The 23,025-nt window shown below is 35.6% G+C and overlaps 1 long non-coding RNA gene across 1 annotated transcript in view; it reads right to left on the bottom strand.

The window, feature by feature from the left end:
- Positions 1-23,025, bottom strand: part of LOC118544738 (uncharacterized) — a 242,257-nt gene that overhangs the window by 102,830 nt on the left and 116,402 nt on the right. Inside the window, exon 3 of the long non-coding RNA XR_004921746.2 lies at positions 5,038-5,106. This is a non-coding gene — a long non-coding RNA (uncharacterized LOC118544738). The remainder of the gene's footprint in view (positions 1-5,037; positions 5,107-23,025) is intronic.

Raw genomic sequence — 23,025 nt, 5'->3', positions numbered from 1 at the left:
ATAGCAAAATTGATCATTAAACTATAGGAAAAAAAATAAATGAATATATACATACGTGTGTGTGTGTGTGTGTGTGTTGAGCAACCCTCCCCATGATTGATGACAATTGCCTCAGCTTAGGTCTGTCTCATCATGGGCTGTTAGTCTTGGTCATTTATAGACCACTTTTATATTAATGTGTAAAGTGAAAAATCTTTTTCATAAAAAACATATTATCATCTCACATATGTCTAAATTTGTAATATGCTAAATTGGACCCTTGCCTTTTAAATTAATGTAGTTCAAAGTAAGAATTAGTATCAAAGAATGAAACTAAGAATCTTAGAAGTCATTTGGTGAACATCACACCAATCAGTCAGGAGACTGAAAGTCTGAGATCAGGGTGCCAGCAGGGTTGGGTTCTGATGATGGCCCTCTGCTGGTTGCAGACTACCGATTTGTCATTTTATCCCACATAACAGAAAGTAGAGAGCCTGGGCAAGCTCCTGAGTCTCTTCCTAAAAGGGCACTAATCTCACTAATGAGGGCTTCACCTCTTGATCCAGTTACCTCCAAAAGGCTCCACCTCCTAATGCCATCACTTTGGGTGTTAGGACTTTAACATAGAAATTAGAGGAGAGACACATTCTGTCCATAACACAATCCATGATGTTTCTTTGAATGCTTCTATCATTTGTTCACTAACTCTTAAAAGGTTTTCATCCTTGTCCTTGCTTTAATGGCTCTAATCAGTTTTCATGCCTTCTTTGCTTGGAATCCAAAATTGTTTCACAGTTATTATGACTCATGTCTTCTGTCAGAATCTGTGAAACAGTGGCAGGATAACTTACTAGCTTTCAAGAATGGTAAAGTTATATATACTTTACAGTTCTTAACACAGAAATCAGAAAGTGGTTCTCTTGGGGAAGAAAAACATTTAACTGGAAAGGAACACAAGGTAAATTTCTGTGTGAAAGAAACGTCCAATTTCCTACTTTGGGCAGTGTACACAATGGCCAAAAGTGAACACTTAAAAACTGTGCATTTACTGTATGTAATTTATAAATTTTAGCCAATTATAAAAAATAAAATAAAATTTAAAAATATAAATAAAGAGGGATGCCTGGGTGACTCAGTTGGTTGGTCTGACTTCAGCTCAGGTCATGTTCCCAGGGTCCTGGGATTAAGTCCCACATTGGGCTCCTTGCTCAGCAGGGAGCCTGCTTCTCCCTCTGCCTGACATTCCCTCTGCTTGTGTTCTCTTTCTCTGTCTCTCTGACAAATGGATAAAATATTTAAAAAATAATAAATAAATAAATAGGGGCATATGGGGGGCTCAGTAAGTCGAGCATTCAACTCTTGGTTTCAGCTCAAGTCATGATCTCAGGGTCCTGGGATCAAGTCTGCATAGGGCTCCTCACTCAGCAAGAAGTCTGCTTCTCTCCCTCTCCCTCTGCCCCTCTCCCCGGCTCTCTCTCTCTCTCAAATAAATAAATCTTTAAAAAATATATAAATAATAATAAATCTTTTAAAATATATATAAATAAATAAATGTAAGTTTATAATTTATAAATTTATTTCAAAACAGATATAAATAAATTAACAATGAAATTTAATCAATTTTCCAGAGTTCCTAAAAATGCTGTACTAAATGGCATTAGACCAATTCTTTTTCTGAGAATTTTAAAATTTATTTGTAATATTATTATGATTGACATACACAATTTTAAGGGGCAAAAATTAAATAATTATTTATGAATAGTTAGAAAGCAGCAATTACCGAATTAATTAAATGAATGACAATTCACAGGAAGAAAAATATCAGTTTGATATAAGAGGTTTAAATGATCAATAACTCTTGATAAGCTTTAATGTTTATTGTTCAGGTTTTGTGGAATGTCTGAAACTATAACCAGGAAGGATTCAGTGAAGACTCCCAAGATGTGGCTACTGAGGGAAACCTGGAAAAGACATCAGCAGAATTTTATAGAGAAGAAAAGTAAGGCTACTTCTGTAAAAACAGGTTCAAGAAGTTTAGAGAACATCAAGCAGGATAAATGCTCAAAAAGCTATAGGTAGACATATCATTTTCAAGCTTTAGAAAATTAAAGATAAAGAAAGCATCCTGAAAGACACCAGAAGAAAAGCATCTTATCTGTAAGGGAACAAAGATAAGAATAACATATGATGTCTCAGAAACTAGGCAAGCAAGAAGAGAGTAGAGTAAACATTTAAAGTGTTGAGAGAAAAAAACTACCAATCTAGCTGAAAAATTATCCTGAAAAATTATCCTTCAAAAGTAAAGGAGAAATAAAGACTTTCTCAGACAAACAAAAATTGAGAGAATTTGTTGCCAGGAGACCTGCCTTGCAAGAAATGGTAGAAGTTCTTTCTTTTTTTAATATTTTGTTTATTTATTTGAGACAGAAAGAGATAGAGAGCACAAGTGGGGAGAGAGGCAGAGGGAGAGGGAGAAACAGACTCCCCACTGAGCAGGAAGCCCAATGTGAGGCTTGATCCCAGGACCCTGGGATCATGACCTGAGCCAAAGGCAGATGCTTAAGCAAATGAGCCACCCAGAGGCCCCAAGGAACTTCTTTAGAAAGAAACAAAATGATACAGGTAGAACCTTGGATCTACAAAAAGAAAGGAGGAGCACTGAAGTGAAGTTAAAATAAAAAACCTTTTATTTTTCTTATTCTTAATTGATCTAACAGATAATAGTTTCTTCAAAATAATAACAACAATGTATTATGTATGCATATGTATATATATGTGTGTGTGCATGTACATTCTTATGTATATTTATACAGAAGTAAATTAATGACATCAATGATATGAGAGATGGGAGGGAGGAATTAGGATTATTTTGTTATTATAAGGTACTTGCACCACCCATGAAGTGTAATTTGAGGTGGACTTAGATTAATAGTAAATGTATATTGCAAACTCTAGAGTAACCACGAGAAAAAGTAAGAAAAAGAAGTGCAACTGGTATGCTAAGAAAGGAGAGAAAATGGAATCATATAAACTGTTCAGTTAAAACCACAAGAAGCAGAAAAAGAATGAAAGACAAAAATAGAGAAAAGGATGGGAGCAACAAATAGAAAACAGTAACAAATATGGTAGATATTAATTCAGTTATATCAGTAATCATGTTAAATGTCAATTGTCTAAATGCACCAATTAAAAGACTATGATTGTTAGATTAGATCAAAACAACAACAATAAAAACAGCAACAAAACAAGACCCAACTATATATTGTCTATAAGAAACACTTTAAATATAAAGACATATGTAGATTAAAGGTAAGTAGATGAAATACAATGCTAACATTCACTGAAAGAAAGTAGGAATAACTATATTCATTTCAGCCAGGGCAGATTCCAGAACAAGGAAAGGTATCAGGGATAAGGGGGACAGTGCCTACTAATAAAGAGGCTAATTCTAGAAAAACATTATAATCCTTAACAAGTCTGTGCCTAACAACAAAGCATCAAAACATATAAAACAAAAACTAATCGAATTGCAAGAAATATATGAATCCACTATTATAGTTGAGGACTTCAATGCCTTTCTATCATAAATGGACAGATCCAGCAGGTAGGAAATTAGTAACAGCATAGTTGAACTCAATAAAACCACCAATCAACTTAATATATTAGACAGCTATGGACTGCTTCATTCAACAAAAGCAGAATATACATTCTTCTTAAACTCACATGGAACATTCATTAAGATAAACCAGATTCTGGCTGATAAAACACAACTTAACAAATTTAAAACTACTGTAATCAGACAGTGTCTGCTCTCAGACCACAATGGAATTAAACCAGAAAACAATAACAGAAAGATAGCTGGAAAATCCCCAAATACTTATAGATTAAGCCATACACTTCTAAATACCACATCTGCCCAAGAGATCTATCAAGAGAAATTAAAAATTAATTTGAACTAAATGAAAACAAAAACACAACTTATCAAAATGTGTGAGATGCAGCTAAAGAAGTGTTTGAAAAGGAAATTTATAGCATTGAATGCACATATTAGAAAAGAAGAAAGAAGTAAAATGAATTATCTAAATTCCACCTTAGAAAACAAGAAAAAGAAGAGCAAATTAAATTCAAAATAAACAGAAGAAAAGAAATAACAAAAATTACAGCAGAAATCAATGAAATTGAAAATAGGAAATCAATAGAGAAAATCCATAAAACCAGAATCTGGTTCTTTGAAAACATCAATAAAATTAATAGGCTTCTAGCTGGGCTAAGAAAAAAAAAAGAGAAAAGAACTACTAGCATCAGAAATGAAAGAGGGAATATCAATACAGATCCCATAGACATTAAAGGATAATAACAGAATACCAAGAACAACTCTATGGCCACAGATATGATCACCTAGATGGAATGGGCCAGTTCCTTGAAGGACACAATCTGCCAGTACTCACACAATAAGAAATAAGCAACATGAATAGGCCTATATCTACTAAAGAAATTCATTTAATCATTAAGAACCTTCCAAAACAGAAAGCACAAGGCCCAGATGAGTTCATTGGTGTATTCTAACAAACATTTAAGGGAGAAATTATATCAATTCTCTATAATCTCTTTTGGAAGTTAGAAGGTAAGGGAATACTTCCTAGCTCATTCTATAAGGCTGGCATTACCCTAATACCAGGCAAAGGCATTATAAGAAAAGGAAACTATAGACCAATATCTCTTATGAACATAGATGCAAAACTCAACAAAATATTAGCAAATTGGATCCAACAATGTATAAAAAAACTTATACACCAAGTCCAAGTAGCATTTATTCCATGTATATAATGCTGGTTCATTATTTGAAAGTCAATTAATGTAATCCATTATATTAAGCTAAAGAAGAAAAGTCACATGATCATATCAATAGATACAGAAAAAAGATTTGACAAAATCTAAAACCCATTCATGATAAAAACCCTCAGTAAACTAGAATATAAGGAAATGTCCTCAACTTGACAAAGAATATCTACCAAAAAAAAAAGAAAAAAAGTTAATGGTGAGAAACTTGAAGCTTACCCACAAAGATCGGGAAAAAGGTAGAGATGTCCCCTCTCACAACTGGTTTTCAACATCTTTCTGAATGGCCTGGGTAGTACAATAAGACAAGAAAAGGAAATAAAATGTATACAGATTAGGAAGAAAGAAAACTGTCATTGCAGATGACATGATCATTTATGTGGAAAACTGGAAAGAATTGACAAATACACACACATACCATCCTATACACCACCAAGAAACAAGTGAAATTTGAAATTAAAAACAATACCATTTATATTAGCACCAAAAAAATAAAATACTTTGGTATAAATCTAACAAATTATGTGTATGATCTATACGAGGAAAATACTACAAAACTGATGAAAATCAAAGAACTAAATAAATGTAGAGGTGTTTTGTGTTCATGGATAAGAAGAATCAATATTGTCAATATGTCAATTCTTCCCAACCTAATATATAGATTCAGTTCTTTCCCAATTAAATTCCTAGCATTTTATTCTGTGGATATTAACAAATTGATTCTAAAGTTCATATGGAGAGGAAAAAATACTGAAGGAGAACAACATTGAAGGACTGGTGCCACCAGATTTCAAGAGTTACTATATAGCTACATTAATCAAGACCGTGTGGTATTGGCTAAAGAATAGACAAATAAATCAATGGAACAGAATAGAGAGTCTAGAAATAGAACTACATAAATATAGTCAACTGATCTTTGACAAAGGAGCAAAGGTAATACAATGAAGTAAAAATAGTCTTTTCAACAACTGGACATCCACATTCAGAAGAGGGAAAAGGAGGAGGAAGTGGGGGAGGAAGAGAAGAAGGAAAAGAATCCTCTTGACACAAAATTTACACCCTTCACAAAAAAATTAATTCAAAGATGCTCTAAATATAAAACACAAAACTATAAAACTCCTAGAAGATAACATAGGAAAAAAATAGATAAAATAAAAATTAAAAAAATAGATAACCTTGAGTTTGGCAATGACTTTTTATATACAACACTACAGGCATGATACATTAAAGAAAGAATCAATAAGCTGTCTTCAAAAGACAGTTAAGAGAATGAAAAGATAAGCTATAGATTGGGAGAAAATAAGTTTTTCCATTTCTTTGTGTCTTCCTCAATTTCTTTCATGAGTATTTTATAGTTTTCTGAGTACAGATTCTTTGCCTCTTTGGTTACATTTATTCCTAGGTATCTTATGGTTTTGGGTGCAATTGTAAATGATATCTACTCCTTAATTTCTCTTTCTTCTGTCTTGTTGTTGGTGTACAGGAATGCCACTGATTTCTGTGCATTGATTTTATATCCTGCCACTTGACTGAATTCCTGTATGAGTTCTGGCAGTTTTGGGGTGGAGTCTTTTGGGTTTTCCACATAAACTATCATATCATCTGCAAAGAGTGAGAGTTTGACTTCTTCTTTGCCAATTCAGATGCCTTTTATTTCTTTTTGTTGTCTGATTGTTGTGGCCAGGGTTTGAATAGCAGTGGTGATAGTGGACATCCTGCTATGTTCCTGACCTTAGGGGAAAAGCTCTCCGTTTTCCCCCATTGAGAATGATATTCACTGTGGTTTTTCATAGATGGCTTTTATGATATTGAGGTACGTACCCTCTATCCCTATACTCTGAAGTTTTGATCAAGAAAGGATGCTGTACTTTGTCAAATGTTTTTTCTGCATCTGTTGAGAGGATCGTATGGTTCTTGCTATTTCTTTTACTAATGTATTGTATCACATTGATTTGTGGATGCTAAACCAACCTTGCAGACCAGGAATAAATCCCACTTAGTCATGGTGAATAATCCTTTTAATGTACTGTTGGATCCTATTGGCTAGTATTTTGGTAAGAATTTTTGCATCCATGTTCATCAGGGATATTGGTCTGTAATTCTTTCTGATGGGGTCTTTGTCTGATTTTGGGATCAAGGTAATGCAGGCCTCATAAAACGAGTTTGGAAGTTTTGCTTCCATTTCTATTTTTTGGAACAGTTTCAGAAGAATAGGTATTAATTCTTCTTGAAATGTTTGGTAGAATTCTCCTGGGAAGCCATCTGGCCCTGGGCTCTTGTTTGTTGGGAGATTTTTTGATTACTGCTTCAATTTCCTTAGTGGTTATAGGTCTGTTCAGGTTTTCAATTCCTTCCTGGTTCAGTTTTGGTAGTTTATACAACTCTAGGAATGCATCTATTTCTTCCAGATTATCTGATTTGCTAGCACATAGTCGTTCATAATATGTTCTTATAATTGTTTGTATTTCTTTGGTGTTGGTTGTGATCTCTCCTCTTTCATTCATGATTTTATTTGTTTGGGTCATTTCTCTTTTCTTTTTGATAAGTCTGGCCAGGGGCTTATCAATTTTGTTAATTCTTTCAAAGAACCAGCTCCTAGTTTCGTTGATCTGTTCTACTGTTCTTTTGGTTTCTATTTCATTGATTTCTGCTCTGATCTTTATTATTTCTCTTCTCCTGCTGGGTTTAGGCTGTATTTGCTGTTCTTTCTCCAGCTCCTTTAGGTGTAGGGTTAGGTTGTGTATTTGAGATCTTTCTTGTTTCTTGAGAAAGGCTTGTATTGCTATATACTTTCCCCTTAGGACTGCCTTTGCTGTATCCCAAAGATTTTGAACAGTTGTGGTTTCATTTTCATTTGTTTCCATGAATTTTTTTAATTCTTCTTTAATTTCCTGGTTGACCCATTCATTCTTTAGTAGGATGCTCTTTAGCCTCCATGTATTTGAGTTCTTTCCGACTTTCCTCTTGTGATTGAATTCTAGTTTCAAAGCACTGTGGTCCAAAAATATGCAGGGAATGATCCCAATCTTTTGGTACCGGGTGAGACCTGATTTGTGACCTAGGATGTGATCTGTTCTGGAGAATGTTCCATGGGCACTAGAGAAGAATGTGTATTCTGTTGCTTTGGGATGGAATGTTCCGAATATATCTGTGAAGTCCATTTGGTCCAGTGTGTCATTTAAAGTCTTTATTTCCTTGTTGATCTTTTGCTTAGATGAACTGTCCATTTCAGTGAAGGGGGGTGTTAAAGTCCCCTACTATTATTGTATTGTTGTCGATGTATTTCTTTGATTTTGTTATTAATTGGCTTATATAATTGGCTGCACCCATGTTAGGGGCATAGATATTTACAATTGTTAGATCTTTTTGTTGGATAGACTCTTTAAGTATGATATAGTGCCCTTCCTCATCTCTTAATATAGTCTTTGGTTTAAAATCTAATTTGTCTGATATAAGGATTGCCACCCCAGCTTTCTTTTGGTGTCCATTAGCATGGTAAATGGTTTTCCACCCCCTCACTTTCAATCTGGAGGTATCTTTGGGTCTAAAATGAGTTTCTTGCAGAGAGCATATCGATGGATCTTGTTTTTTTATCCAATCTGATACCCTGTGTCTTTTGATTGGGGCATTTAGCCCATTTACATTCAGGGTAACTATTGAAAGATGTGAATTTAGTGCCATTGTATTGCCTGTAAGGTGACTCTTACTGTATATTGTCTGTGTTCTTTTCTGGTCTATGTTACTTTTAGGTTCTCTCCTTGCTTAGAGGACCCCTTTCAATACTTCTTGTAGGGCTGGTTTTGTGTTTGCAAATTCCTTTAGTTTTTGTTTGTCCTGGAAGTTTTTATCTCTCCTTCTATTTTCAATTACAGCCTAGCTGGATACAGTATTCTTGGCTGCATATTTTTCTCATTTAGTGCTTTGAATATATCATGCCAGTCCTGTCTGGCCTGCCAGGTCTCTGTGGATAGGTCTGTTGCCAATCTAATGTTTCTACCATTGTAGGTTACAGACCTCTTGTCCCGAGCTGCTTTCAGGATTTTCTCTTTGTCTCTGAGACTCGTAAGTTTTACTATTAGATGTCAGGGTATTGACCTATTTTTATTGATTTTGAGGGGGGTTCTCTGTACCTCGTGGATTTTGATGCCTGTTTCCTTCCTCAAATTAGGGAAGTTCTCTGCTATAATTTGCTCCAATATACCTTCTGCCCCTCTCTCTCTTTCTTCTTCTTCTGGGATCCCAATTATTCTAATATTGTTTTGTCTTATGGTATCACTTATCTCTCGAATTCTGCCCTCGTGATCCAATAGTTGTTTATCTCTCTTATTCTCAGCTTCTTTATTCTCCATCATTTGGTCTTCTATATCACTAATTCTGTCTTCTGCCTCATTTATCCTAGCAGTTAGAGGCTCCATTTTTGATTGCACCTCATTAATAGCCTTTTTGATTTTGACTTGGTTAGATTTTAGTTCTTTTATTTCTCCAGAAAGGGTTTCTCTAATATCATCCATGCTTTTTTCAAGCCCAGCTAATAGCTTTAAAATTGTCATTCTGAACTCTAGTTCCTACATCTTACTAATGTCCATACTGATTAGGTCCCTGGCAGTCGGTAATGCCTCTTGTTCTTTTTTCTGAGGTGATTTTTTCCATCTTATCATTTTGTCCAGAGGAGAATAAATGAATGAGAACAAAATGCTAACAGGGTAATATTGACCCCAGAAAAATATACACTAAACAAATCAGAAGAGACCTGAAACTGGGGGAAAAGAAAGGGAAAGAAAGAAATTAACTTTGAAAGACTAAAGAATCATGGGGAAAAAGCCATGAATTCTATGTGCAGTATTCCCCTAGCGCTGGCGTTCTGCCGTTCTCTTTGATAGGTAAACTTGGTCTTGGCTGGCTGTTCTTCCTGATCTTCTGGGGGAGGGGCCTATTGCTGTGGTTCTCAGATGTCTTTGCTGGAGGTGGAATTGCCCTGCCCTTGCCGGGGCCAGGCTAAGTAATCTGCTCGGGTTTGCTCCCAGGAGCGTTTGTTCCCTGCAAGCTTTCTGTACAGGATTGGAGGACGAGAGGGAAAATGGAATCCTCCCAATCTCTGCCCTGGAGGAGCCGAGAACTCGGGGCCCGACTCCTCAGTGCGCCCCCAGAGAAAAGCAGTCACTCACTCCCGCCTCCCCGGTCTCTGGCCGCACTCCGTGCTCACCCAGCCTGTGACCCAGCGTTTCTATCTCTGGCTCACGACCCCGTGTGGAGTCTCCAAACCCAGCAGATCCCTGCGGTGTGCTCCCGCACCGCTCCTCCTGGGGGAGGAAGGGGAGTCTCCCCAGATCTGCCACTTTTTGGGTCCCTGCTGGAAGAGCAGTGGCCCAACTGTGCCACGGACCACGGTTTATGGCAACCCCGAGCTGAGAGCCTGCTCCTCGGCTCTGTCTCTGCAGCCAGCTTCCCAGCTCCGATACCTGGGAGCTCTGCCACACTCAGGCACCTCCGGTCTTTCTGTGACTCCAAGGATCCTGAGACCACACTGTCCCAGCGAGGGTTCCACCCCCAGCTTAGCCACTGGAGTGATGTCCCTCAGCAGAGCAGACTTCTGAAAGTTCCAATTTTGTGCTCCGTGGCTCTATCACTTGCCGGTAGCGGCTGACGGAGGCCCGCTCCCCCCGCCGTCTATCTTCCCGAATATCGCCTCAGATTCACTTCTCCGCACATCCTACCTTCCAGAAGGTGGTCGCTTTTCTGTTCCGAGAGTTGCTGCTATTCTTTTCTTCGATCTCCTGTTGACTTCGTAGGTGTTCATAATGGTTTGATCCCTATCTAGCTGAATTCCTGGGACCAGATGAAATTTAGGGCTCCTACTCCTCCGCCATCTTGCTCCACCTCCCCGCAAATGATCCGGACATATTCTTTCTTTTACACATTCATCTGAACTGTTTTTGGATTGCTGAGGCATTATATTTGCTATCTAGTCATACCCCCAGCTTTCTTCACTGTAAGATATTTTCCTATACCTGGAGGCAGATATTTTGCTGAGTCTTTTCTCAATCTTCAAATTATACAGATTTGAGCTTGAACCCTGAATCTATTACTTCAAAGCTATGTATCTATATAACTTTGGGAAGTACTCTGAACTTCAGGTGAGGTTATTTATGTTCAAATGCTAAAGCCATAGCAGACACTCAGAAACTATGAATTTCTTTCATCTTCCCATTTTGTCATTCAAAGGTAAACACATGGTAGAGGCTCACTAACTAATTAATTTGGCCTCATTTTATTAGAAGAAAAAAAACTTTCCCCAATTAATAATTGATATTAGGCTTGATACCATCTGTTATTGGGAAATGATCATTTTGATAAGAAGAATGTTAATCAGGGAATTACCCTTAAATTATTAGTAATGGTGAGATCATTAAAGGTTAATTTGGGAATGGAAAGGGAAACAATTGGATAGAAATGTGTCATGTTTTATGAAAGGTTCAATAAGAGTATATGTGCTTATGAAGAAAAAAAAGGAATATACTGTGCTTTGAAGAATGACAGAAAGAAATTATTCCAATAAGAATGACAATTACTAAAAACATCAATCCTGGCTGTATTGTTATAGTTCTCCCTGATCTTCTGAAAATGCTTTTTATTTTTTTTTTTAAACAGATGGCCATTTTAATTTACCGGCTGACTTGTCACAGCTATCACCTTTCTGAATTTCCTCCCAAAATAAAGAAAAGCTATTCCAATGTAAAAAAGGAAAGCTATACAGTCTGTTGAATTATGTTCTCATGTCTCTCCTGAAAACTCTATAATGGAGGATCATATGGCTTCTCTTGACCTCAAAGTAGAGGGTGGTAAAATGAGTTGTTGGCATTGTTTGCATCATGTATCTGATGGCAGTAGCTAGAGCTAGCCTTATGCACAGATGAGTTATGGAGCTTTGTAGTAGTAATCCTTTGTATCAGAATTAGGGGTACATCTGGAGGGAATGTATTTTCCCAATACTATATAACGCAGATCAAAACAGTGTTAGTTCCCTTAGGGCCTGTAAAGAAATTCATATCAATTTCTCTCAGTTTTTGTAGATTAAAAAAAAAAGTCTTCCAGGAAAAAAAATTTTTTTTGACTTTACAAATCTCTGCCATAGCCTACCTGGGTACGTGAAATTCTTCTTTTAAAGATTACTTGCACATCAAGGATCTTTTGGCTTCAGGTATCTTTACTTAAAATGCAAACAGGCCCACTAGGCAAAATTCAAATACTGTTATCATCCTCCAACACCTGTAAGGATTCTCCCCGCAGTGGGATTACCAAGGGAATGGACAAGGGACAATCAATTGTAATGACAGGAGGCTAAGTATAATGAGTATTCTAGGCACTTGGCAGAGTGTGTCTGAGAAAGGCAGTTGCATGAACTGGAAAAGGAAAGGCCAAATCAAACTTTATCTTATCATTGTATCTGGCCCTTGTCCTGAAGGTAGAAAAAAGCTTAAGGGGCACCTGGGTGGCTCAGTCGGTTAAGCATCTGACTCTTGATTTCAGCTCAGGTCATGATCACAGGGTCGTGGGCTTGAGCCCTGTGTCCAGCTCTGTGCTCAGCGGGGAGTCTGCTTGAGGATTCTCTCCCTCTCTCTCCCTCTCTCTCTGCCCTTTCCCCTGCTCTAAATAAATAAATAAATAAATAAATAAATAAATAAATAAATAATTTTTTAAAAAAAGAAAAAACTTAAAGATTAGGTTCTAAAATAAGATATGTAATAATGTAAAAGCTGCTTCAAAAACCTCAAGAGGAATGGGCTTATTAATACTCCAAATCTAATCTCAATGCAGATGCATTATTAGAAGAGGACTCCAAGACCACTAGCAGCAGGAACCCCTCCTTTGCCTATAGGCCTTTCTCCTATTCTAAGCAACTTTTATTCCTGACCAAATGCTCTGCTGATGGATGGAGGTGCATACTCAAGAGGGAAACCTGGAAACCCCACCAATCTCACTGGCCAGTCCTGCTCATCCTACCCCTGCTTCCTCTCCAGAGTCTCCCATTCTCTGCCCTCCAGGAAGTCCCCCTTTAGTCAGGAGTCCCTGATTCCCCCACAAAAAAACAAAGATCCCTGGCTTAAATAACTCTCTCAAACAACCACTCTCCTGGCTAAAAGCTGCTTTTATAATAAAGTCTTATTCTAAGCAGAGCTGCTTACACTCACAGCTGAACATAACAAAGTTTCTTTAAATATAGCATTGCCTCATTCCCACCCAGGTGAGGATAAGCAAAATAAACCTTAGGTAAAGCAGTCATGTCTACAAAACTAGTCTTCCAGATCTGCCCCTGGTCACTCTCCTCTGGCTACCTGCCTTCCCGCCAGCTTTTCTCTTTCATATATCAAATATTCTTATCTTATAAAATCTCAACTTCCTTCTTGGAGACAGTGTATACTTTGGAACAGCAAATATCCCATTTCTTCCTCTTTTCCACCCCAGAATCTGGAACTTTCTCCCAGACCTTTTCCACCAATAGTCTGTTTATCATATTCCATTTGGTCCAGTTTGGTTTTCACTCTAAAGGAGCTCCCTTTCTGTAATTCCCATATCTTTCTCTAGTATCATCAACTTAGAACAATATCATCTGCTTGCACTGCCCCCACCATTATTATGTCACAGACACAAGAAGAATAATCTGGAGTTTAGGTCTTGCTCTTCTGTTTGTTGTAGTTTTATATTCTTTAGAGAAAGATAGTGTCTCTGGGCCTCAGTTATCCCATCTGTAAAATGGGTAAAAATGTCTACCTCATAACATTGTCGTGGAGATTAATACATTAACATATGTAAAGTGCCTTCAGGTAAATAGTTGACAGGCCAGTCTTCAAAACAAATTAGTTCTTACAATGAAGAAAAATTACAATTTCCAGTCTCTGGCTTTCATCTATGGCAGGTTTCTTTTGCATTGTGAGGGATGTTAGGCATATTTTATAATTTTTAGATATTTTTAGGGCTTCTTGATAAGTTATCTTTATCAGATTATTTTTGCCTAGAACTCAGTAGATGTCCAGAAAATTATGGATATTTCCCGATTTCCACACATAGTTAATCCTTTCTTTGTTCACTTACTGAAATTGCTTCACATTGTTATTATTACTGCCATTCTTACAACACCATAGTATTAAAACATTAATAGGACAATGTAAATTAACTCTGCCTTAAACTGAGAGTTCTGAAGGGCAAGAATTGTGATTTAATCACCTTTGGCTTTCCAGTGCCCATTTTCCCTGATGGATAAATAGATGTTTAATAAATACTTTTTGAATTGATGAATGAATTATTTAACAATTTCTGGGATGTTTAAAAGTAAATGGGTCATATTGTGCCAATATACTTGCATAAATGATAAAAAAAATTTTTTCTTCTCTCTGTATAACTTGCAGGGTGATTTCCTAAGTTAGAGCACAAAATTTTTCTTGTGATAGGCATGAAACAAAAATTTTATTTGAATAACATAATGTAGTGCTTAATATTATGGATTTTGTAGACAGACTTCTACCTTTTAATGGTTATATTACCTAAGCAAGTTACTTAACTTTTCTGTGTCTTAGGATATTAATTTCTAAATGGAAATGATATTGATATTATAATATTACTAAGAAATAATGATAACACCTAACTCATACAATTGTTATCTACAGTTATTGGATCAGTAACGTTTTCTATCTCTTCAGTCATATTGGTAGTTTATGTTTTCCTAAAATTTTATGCATTTCATTTATATTGTCACACTAATCACTAAAAATTATATGTCAATTCCTTTGTATTAAAAAATGTAAGGGGCACCTGGGTGACTCAGTCAGTTAAGCGTCTGACTCTTGATTTTGGCTCAGGTCATGATCTTGGGGTCATGAGATAGAGCCCCACATTGGGTTCAATGCTGAGTGAGAAGCCTGCCTGAGATTCTCTCTCTCCCTCTCTCTCTACCCCTACCCCTGCTCTCTCTCTCTCAAAAAAAAATGTAAATATGTATCAATAGTTATACCTTCTTTCTTATTCCTAATATTTAATCCATTTTCCTTTTTCCTTTATCACAATATCCAATGGTTGTCTACTTTATCTTTAAAATAACTAGCATTGTGTTTTACTGATCAGACCATCTTTTTGTTTAGTTTGTTTTCCTTGCATATCTATTACTTTTTTTCTTCTTATATTATGTGAGCTTTTTTTAATATTTATTTTTTTAAAGCTTTTATTTATTTATTTGAGAGAGAGAGTGCAGAGTGAGAGAGAGAGATAGATAGGGGTAGGGCAGGGCAGAGGGAGAGGGAGAAGCAGGCTCTCCACTGAGCAGGGAGCCCAATGTGGAGCTCAATCCCAGGACACTGGGATCATGACCTGAGCTGAAGGCAGAGGCTTAACCATTCATCCACCCAGGCACTCCTTATGTGAGCTATAATGTATTCTTTTAACTCCTTGGCTCATTTAATGTTAAACATTTTTCTTAAGATTTATTTATTTATTTGAGATAGAGAAAGAGAGAGTGCATGCACATACAGTGGGGAGGGAGAGAGAAACTCAAGCAGACTCCATATTGAGCCAGAGCCCCACGGGGGCTAGATCTCACCACCTTGAGATCATGACCTGAGACAAAATCAAGAGTTGGAGGCTTAAGTGACTGCACCACCCAGACATCCCAATGTTAAATACTTCTGTTAATAAGTATATTTTTGGCTAGAATTTACATCTTAATAACATTGAGTCTTCTAATCCATGAACATAGTCTATCTATCCCCTTATTCACGTTTTCCATTTCTTTTAGCAATGTTTTGTTTTTTCTGTGTATAAGTATTGCACATATTTTGTTAAATTTTGATGCTAATGTAGACAAGTTTCTTTATAATTAAAGATTAAATTAAAGATCAAATTAAACTTTTACTTTATAATTATTCTCTTTTTAAATTTTTAGTTTAATATACTGTATTAACAGGAAATACATAATTTCTGCTTTGGAGAATTTCTTAATTAATGTATGGTCAATTTTTATAAATATCCCTTGGACACTTTATTTTTATTTTTATTTTATTTATTTATTTATTTATTTATTTATTTATTTATTTAACAGAGATAGAGAGAGAGCACAAGTAGGCAGAACGACAGACAGAGGGAGAGGGAGAAGCAGGCTCTCCGCTGAGCAGGGAGCCCGATGGGGGGCTCAATCCCAGGACCCTGGGATCATGACCTGAGCTGAAGGCAGCCGCTTAACCGACTGAGCCACTCAGGCGCCCCCCTTGGACACTTTAAAAGGAAGGGTTCTCTTGGTTAGATATAAAGTTTAATATATGGCTATAAATAAAGCTTTATGATTATTTATTCAATCTTTCATTTATTAATTTATTTTTATATATTTAGTTTGTTGATTTCTGAGAAAAATGTGTTCATGTCCTTCATTAAAATTGAGAATTTATCAAATTATCTTACATTTCTGTGATGTTTTGCTTAATTTGTCTTGATGTTATATAATTTGGTGTTAAAGATGTTTATATTTGGTGTCAAAGATTTTGTACATTCTTTTATATGTTATTTATATCAGCACTTCTGCTGTTCTTGTTGCCTTTGCCAATTGTCTGAGATTTCTATTTCACCTCTTTATTTTCAGCCTTTTAATTCATTTTGTATTAGGTATGTTTCCTGGAAAGAGCTTGTGGCTGTATATTTCATCTTGTACCTCCCTTTTTAATAGAGTAATTTATTGGACATTTATTATGGGAAATGATATATTTAGAATTATTTCTGCACTTTATTTTTTATTTTATATTTTAGAAATATATTTTTATAATATTTTTTATTCACTATGTTCTTTGTTATTTCTTTCTGTCTTACTATTTCTACAGCTTATTGGAATATTTGTGTTTCCTTGATTGTGTTTTTCTATCTATTGGTTTAGAAGTTAATCTATTTTTTATTCTTTTTGTGACTTATTTATTTATTTATTTAAAGATTTTATTTTTAAGCAATCTCTATACCCAGTGTGGGGCTTGAACCCATAACCCTGAGGTCAAGAGTTGCTTGCTCTACTGACTGAACCAGCCAGGTGCCCCAACCATTTTAATTCTTAATAAAAAAAAATTAACTTATGTTATATTCTGCCACTAGTATATATACAATTAATATTGACACCAAATATATCAGAAGCCTTATTCCATTTGTACTGTCCTTTACTATGCTCCCAAATTACCACCTGAAAGCATCTTGAATTTAAATTTGAAAATGTCACTAAAATTTGTTCATCATTCCATTAACACTTGTATATTGTTAACTATAAATTTACTGATTTCTTTGACTGTAACTATTTCTTGTCTTCTATCTCATCTTAGAATCTCTTCCTTTTGCTGGAATAAATCACCAAATAATAATTTCAAAAAGGATCTAATGGTAATGTATTAATTAGGAATGTCTTTGCCTGCAAGTAAGATACATATGTAACACTAGCTTAGACAAATAGGGATTTATTTGTGTCTTAGAAGATTGAATGTAGGTGGCTGATAGACTTGGCTCAGAGCAATGTAGTATTAGATCAACACTTCTACAACTTTCTTTTCCTCATGGTTACAGAATAGTTACTGCATCAGTCTCAATGCAAGCCTTCCAGGAGGAAAGACAGGAAAGGAAGAGTGGAATCTTCATCAAGAAATTAAAACAAAACAAAACTAAACTAAACTAAACAAAAACCCTTTCTCGTGAACCGCATGACAAAATTCCACTTACCATTAACCAGAATTGTATCCTGTGAGCAACATTGGCTGTAATTAGGTTATGGGAAAAGAGGATGCAATTGAGGGCTAGGTTCACCAAAAAACATTTTATTCAAGAGGCTAAATTTTAGAATACTTACATGATTGAAAAAAAAACTTTTTTTTGGTCCACAACTTGGTAATTTTCTTTTGGCGGGTGAAATCATACTATTTTAGCTTCAATTTATATCTTTTCAGTACTTTGAAGACATTACTCTATTTTATTCTCCCATACAGTGTTGTTGAGTAGACCATTGCCAATTTTATTTTTGTTTCCTTATAAGTAACCTGTCTTTTTATTAGTAGTAATGATTATCCTGGAGGGTTTTGATTCTTTTATTATTATTATTATTAGATAATATAGTTTAAATTATATCCCCCCAAAATATATGTTCAAGTCTTAACCCCTAGTACCTGTGAATGGGATTTTTTAAAAAATATTTTATCTATTTGACAGAGAGAGAGATGACAAGAGCAGGAACACAAGCAGGGGGAGTGGGAGAGGGAGAAGCAGGCTTCCCGCGGAGCGGGGAGCCCGATGTGGGGCGCGATCCCAGGACCCCGGGATCATGACACAAGCGGAAGACAGACGCTCGACAACTGAGCCACTCAGGTGCCCCTGTGTGAACGTGATCTTATTTGGAATTAGGGTTTTTGCAGATGCAGTCAAGTTAAAATGAGGTCATACAGGATTAAGGGTGGGCCCTAATCCAATTACAGGTTTCCTCATAACAGGAGATAAATTTGGACAGACACAGGGAGAATACCTGATGACAGAGGCAGAGATTAGAGTGATGTTTCTATCAGCCAAGGAATGACAAAAATTGCCAGAAACTAGGAAAAGGCAAGGAAAAATCCTCTCCTACAGCCTTTAAAGAGAGCATGGCTTAGCCAACACCTTGATTTAAGACTTCTATTTTAAAAATATGTATATAAATCTGTATGTCTATAAATATATATACATATATTTTACATTTTCAAGGCATATAACAAAATCTTCAGATTAATATTTTTAAATTTCTCATGCCCTCATATCATTATTTGAAAAATATACAAAGTCCCAGAAGCAAGTATGTTTGTCCATTTTTAAATGAGGAACTCTCTGTTGATTTTATGTCTTTTTGTGGTATTTGAATACAAATCAGTTGGGGGAAACTCACAATAAAATGTGAAGGAGTCCACTCATTTTCACATTCAGCAATTAATTGCTTATTTTTATGACAATGAAAGTGTATCTTTCCCACTGAAATAAATAGTGCCATCTACTGGTTGAATTTTTGTCATATAGACACAGTCAAGTAAAATGAGAGTTGGTAGAAATTCACATTGCCCTTAATTTGATTTCCTTCTTTCACCCTCATCTAAGTTATGAGCTAGAAGTAGATCTAAAACACTTAGCTGTTCCAATTCAATAATAGTACCATCTTTATAAGTGACTGAGGACATGGGAACTTGGAACTAGCCATATTTGAATAAGTAAACAAGAGTTTTTTCATAGTACATTAGTTTTCTCTAATTCTTTAAAAATTATTTTCCTCAGTGAAAAAATTATGTATTGAAATGTAATAAATTAAAGGTACTGAATAGTCTTCAGTATTATTGTAACATAAGAAACACTTTAGCTTCTGGAATAAGGTGGCAGGACAGAATGATTGGCATGTTTAGGGTACCCTTCTAGAAGTCTGGGGGTGGGGCAGCTTGGTATCTCTGTCAACTTGAGGCTCCCTATGAGTGAGATGGAAGCATCAGGTAGCATGACTCAGACCAGGAACTGATAAATACTAATACAAAAAAAACAACTAAGTTAGATGGCAAGGACATATCCCAGATAAAAGCTTGGTTTTATATGTGAATGCGTTAGAGCATTAAAATACAATGATAATTTTCCTATATAAATTATGTCATAAAAGTCATTTACAAGACTTTATTATGTCTCATTTGAATTTTATTTGAGCCAGGAGACTCAAATCCCACCCCTTGGTAATTACCTTCCAGGGTCTGCAGCCTCTAAAGACACATCACTGTTAGCTGAATACTTAGATTATAGGAGACCTTAATATTTTAGTTCATCAATACTACAATTTCTAGGCAATATATCCCTTATTACAATCTCCAGATATAATCAGTTATCTAGAGTTGTAACCATAAGATTGATTAGCAATCAGTGAAATAAATGTAATTAGTGAATTTTGAAGACCCAATTTTTTTTTTTTTTTAAAGATTTTATTTATTTATTTGACAGAGAGAGCGAGAGAGCACAAGCAGGGGGAACAGTAGAGGAAGAGGGAGAAGCAGGTTCTCCGTGGAGCAGGGAGCCCGTTGTGGGGCTCAATCCCAGGATCCTGGGATCATGACCTGAGCCGAAGGCAGACACTTAACCATCTGAGCCACCCAGGTGCCCCATGAAGACCCAATATTTTTTTAAGTTGTTTTAAATCTCAGATTTCTAATAAGGCAAATCCTAATTTTATTTTCAAAATTATTTAAGGCAGCAAAATTGTGTACTAATTTTAAAGAAAATATTAAAAAGCTTTTCTCATCATCAGGGTTGAGTGTCATAAATCTGTGTGCTAAAAATATTAACAATATCAGCTGCTTGAAAGGTTGAACCTTAATAAATTTGATCACTTAATCTTCATTAAAGACACAGATTGATATTTGAAGAAGAAAATGATTTTATAATTTTGGGTTTGTTAATTAAGGTTTGTTAATGAAATAGTCCAGTTTGAGATATTAAGTTCAGTAAAATCTGAGGTAAACCTTAGTACATAAGAGCAGAAATAAAGAACTAATGTAATAACTACATCTACACCAAATGTTAAAAATGAAAACAAAACTTATTAGTTGCTTGAAGGGATGGATAGCAAATGAGGGTCAGAACAATCAGACTTGAGTTTCTCACCGGAGAGAGAAAATTTCCCGAGTGTCAGAGACTGAGGCGAGGCAGTCAACACCATAGAGCATTGTGGGGGCGCATCTGGCTGAGCCCCACAGACCCACAGTTCATGCCCAGATATTTGCTATCTAAGCCAGGGAGCCCCCATAGACAACGTGAAATTAAAGGTTTGTCCAGAAAAGCATTAACTCAAGTGGTATGAAGCTGTCCAGCCATCAGCAGGATTGTCCAGGTTTTTCATTCAAATCAAACTTTTTCCATATGGTGATGAGCACTTTGGCTGACAGGATGGTAGCACTGCAGCTTCTGGAGATAAATGTAATAATCATAAACACTAGTGGAAATTATAATTATGAAATGGTAGAGAGTTAAGCCTTTTCTCAAGTAATACATGTAAATATGTCATCTATAGAAAGCCGATGAGAAATCCCTTAACTGATGGCTTTCCAATTGTTCTTCATCAGGTGAAATTAAAAATAAGGCTTTTAAGGGTCAATTATTTGCAAAAATAATGCGAATGAAAGAAAACAATATGGGACAATCCTTTAAAATTCTTTTGAGGGAAGAGGAAGTTGGTAAATGAGATTGTGAATTAGAAAAATTTTATTCTTTTGATTTCTAACTAGTTTCCTTGATATTGCAGCAACTAAATTCTCACTATGACACCCCCTTTCTGCTTTCCACCCCTGTTATGGACTGAAATGCATTCTCCCCAAATTTATATATTGAAATCCTAGCCTCTTAATGTGACTATATTTGCATAATGGGCCTTTAAAATGGTAATCAACGTTAAAAAAGATCATAAGGGTGGGACCTTAATCCCATAGGATTGGTGTCCCTCTGAAAAGAAAAAAAAAAGACACCAGAGTTCTCTTTTCTCTACATGTGCACAGAGGAAAGGCCATGTAAGGATGTGGTGAGCAGGGGGCCAAGAAGAGAAGCCTCACTAGAAACCAATACTGGGCTCCAAAACTATGAGAAAACAAATGTCTGTTGTTTAAACCAGCTAGTCTGTGTTATTTTGTTATGGCAGTTCAATCAGACTCATATAACTCCCAAATTCCATGTTAATGTAATTATGCATAAGTAATACAAAAGGTAAAGTAGTGAATGAAAATCATTTGAAGAAACTCAAAATTATTCAAAACAGTGACTAACAATCTGTCCACTTCTACTTGTTCTCCTCCCCATCCTCCTCCCTTGCCTTCCTCCCCTCCTCCTTATTTTCTTCTTCACAGTTCTGTTATTGTTGTCATTATTAGTATTGTATAGTGCTACAAACTTTTTATTAACTCTGTTGCCCCCCGCCCCGCCAAGTTTTTAGGCACACAACAGCATGGGAACTAATTTTGTAACCCATTCACTATATACTTTTGGTACATGATACATCGTTCTCAAATTCAGAATTGTTATGTCTTTCTTAAATATAAGAAGAAGAATAAATTGTCCAAGGTTATAAGTGTAGTACTTGGGGGAGCTAGAAATCTACATAATTATGGCTTTCCCCAGAACCTGTGGCCTGTTTACTATATCATTTTGCCTCAGGAACACAATTTGCACAGAGAATTTCCAATTTGTGTGCTTTACCTGAGCTTATTATGTTAGCCCATTTAGTTGGAAGGTAGCATTAATGGATCCAAACGTAGAGGTCTAATTCCTACTGGGCCCTATTAGCTTTCTTATCCTACATGACCAAAATCTTAGGAGAAACACATCCAACTGCTCTGCATATTTTTAAACAAAGTAAGTTGGAAGTCCAAATATAAACCAGTTATATTTCTGAAAGAATATTTATTTTTGAAAGATTTTATTTTTTATTTATTTATTTGACAGGGAGAGAGACAGCACAAGTAGGCAGTGGGAGGAGAAACAGGCTCCTCACTGAGCAGAAAGCCTGATGCAAGAATGGATCCCAGGACTCTGGGAGCATGACCTGAGCTGAAGGCAGACGCTTAACCAACTGAGCCACCTAGACACCCCAGAATATTTAATTTCTTAACTGCACATCATTTTACCTGTGAAAATGTAATTGTGTCAAAACTGCCATTTGAGAAAAAAAAGTTGTCTATTGAGTGTTTTCTTACATATATAATAACAGGTCTTAAAAACAGTCAATATTTTATTTCATATGATGGAATTTTTAAAATAATATTTATTTTTGGATCTTTTTGGTTGTACTTAATTATCAAGATTCCTCAAAATTGATTTTTTTTCCAAAAATAGATGTAGATATTTTTAAAATTCTATTATCATGGGTTAAAATAAACCAATAATCCCACCACTGAAGTTGTTTATTTTATATTGATAGGTTAGAACCAAGGAAAAAAGCACACACACGAAAAGATCAACTATTTCTTTTATTCTAAAAATACTCAGGAAAATAAATAATAATTAAGGTAAAGAGAAAATGTTCTACAATGACTGGCTGTGGTAGTATATTTGGGATTTTTTGGAGAAAAATTCATGAGTTTTATAAATATAACTTTGTGTAAAATAGTTACACACTTAGACATCCATGTTGAAATAATGATCATATATTCAAAGGTAAAAACAATA

Source organism: Halichoerus grypus, chromosome 3 (genome assembly GCF_964656455.1).
Source record: "Halichoerus grypus chromosome 3, mHalGry1.hap1.1, whole genome shotgun sequence".
In the NCBI taxonomy this organism is placed as follows: Eukaryota; Metazoa; Chordata; class Mammalia; order Carnivora; family Phocidae; genus Halichoerus; species Halichoerus grypus.
Note: the sequence above shows the minus strand (reverse complement) of the source record. Positions and strands in the feature narration are given on the sequence as shown.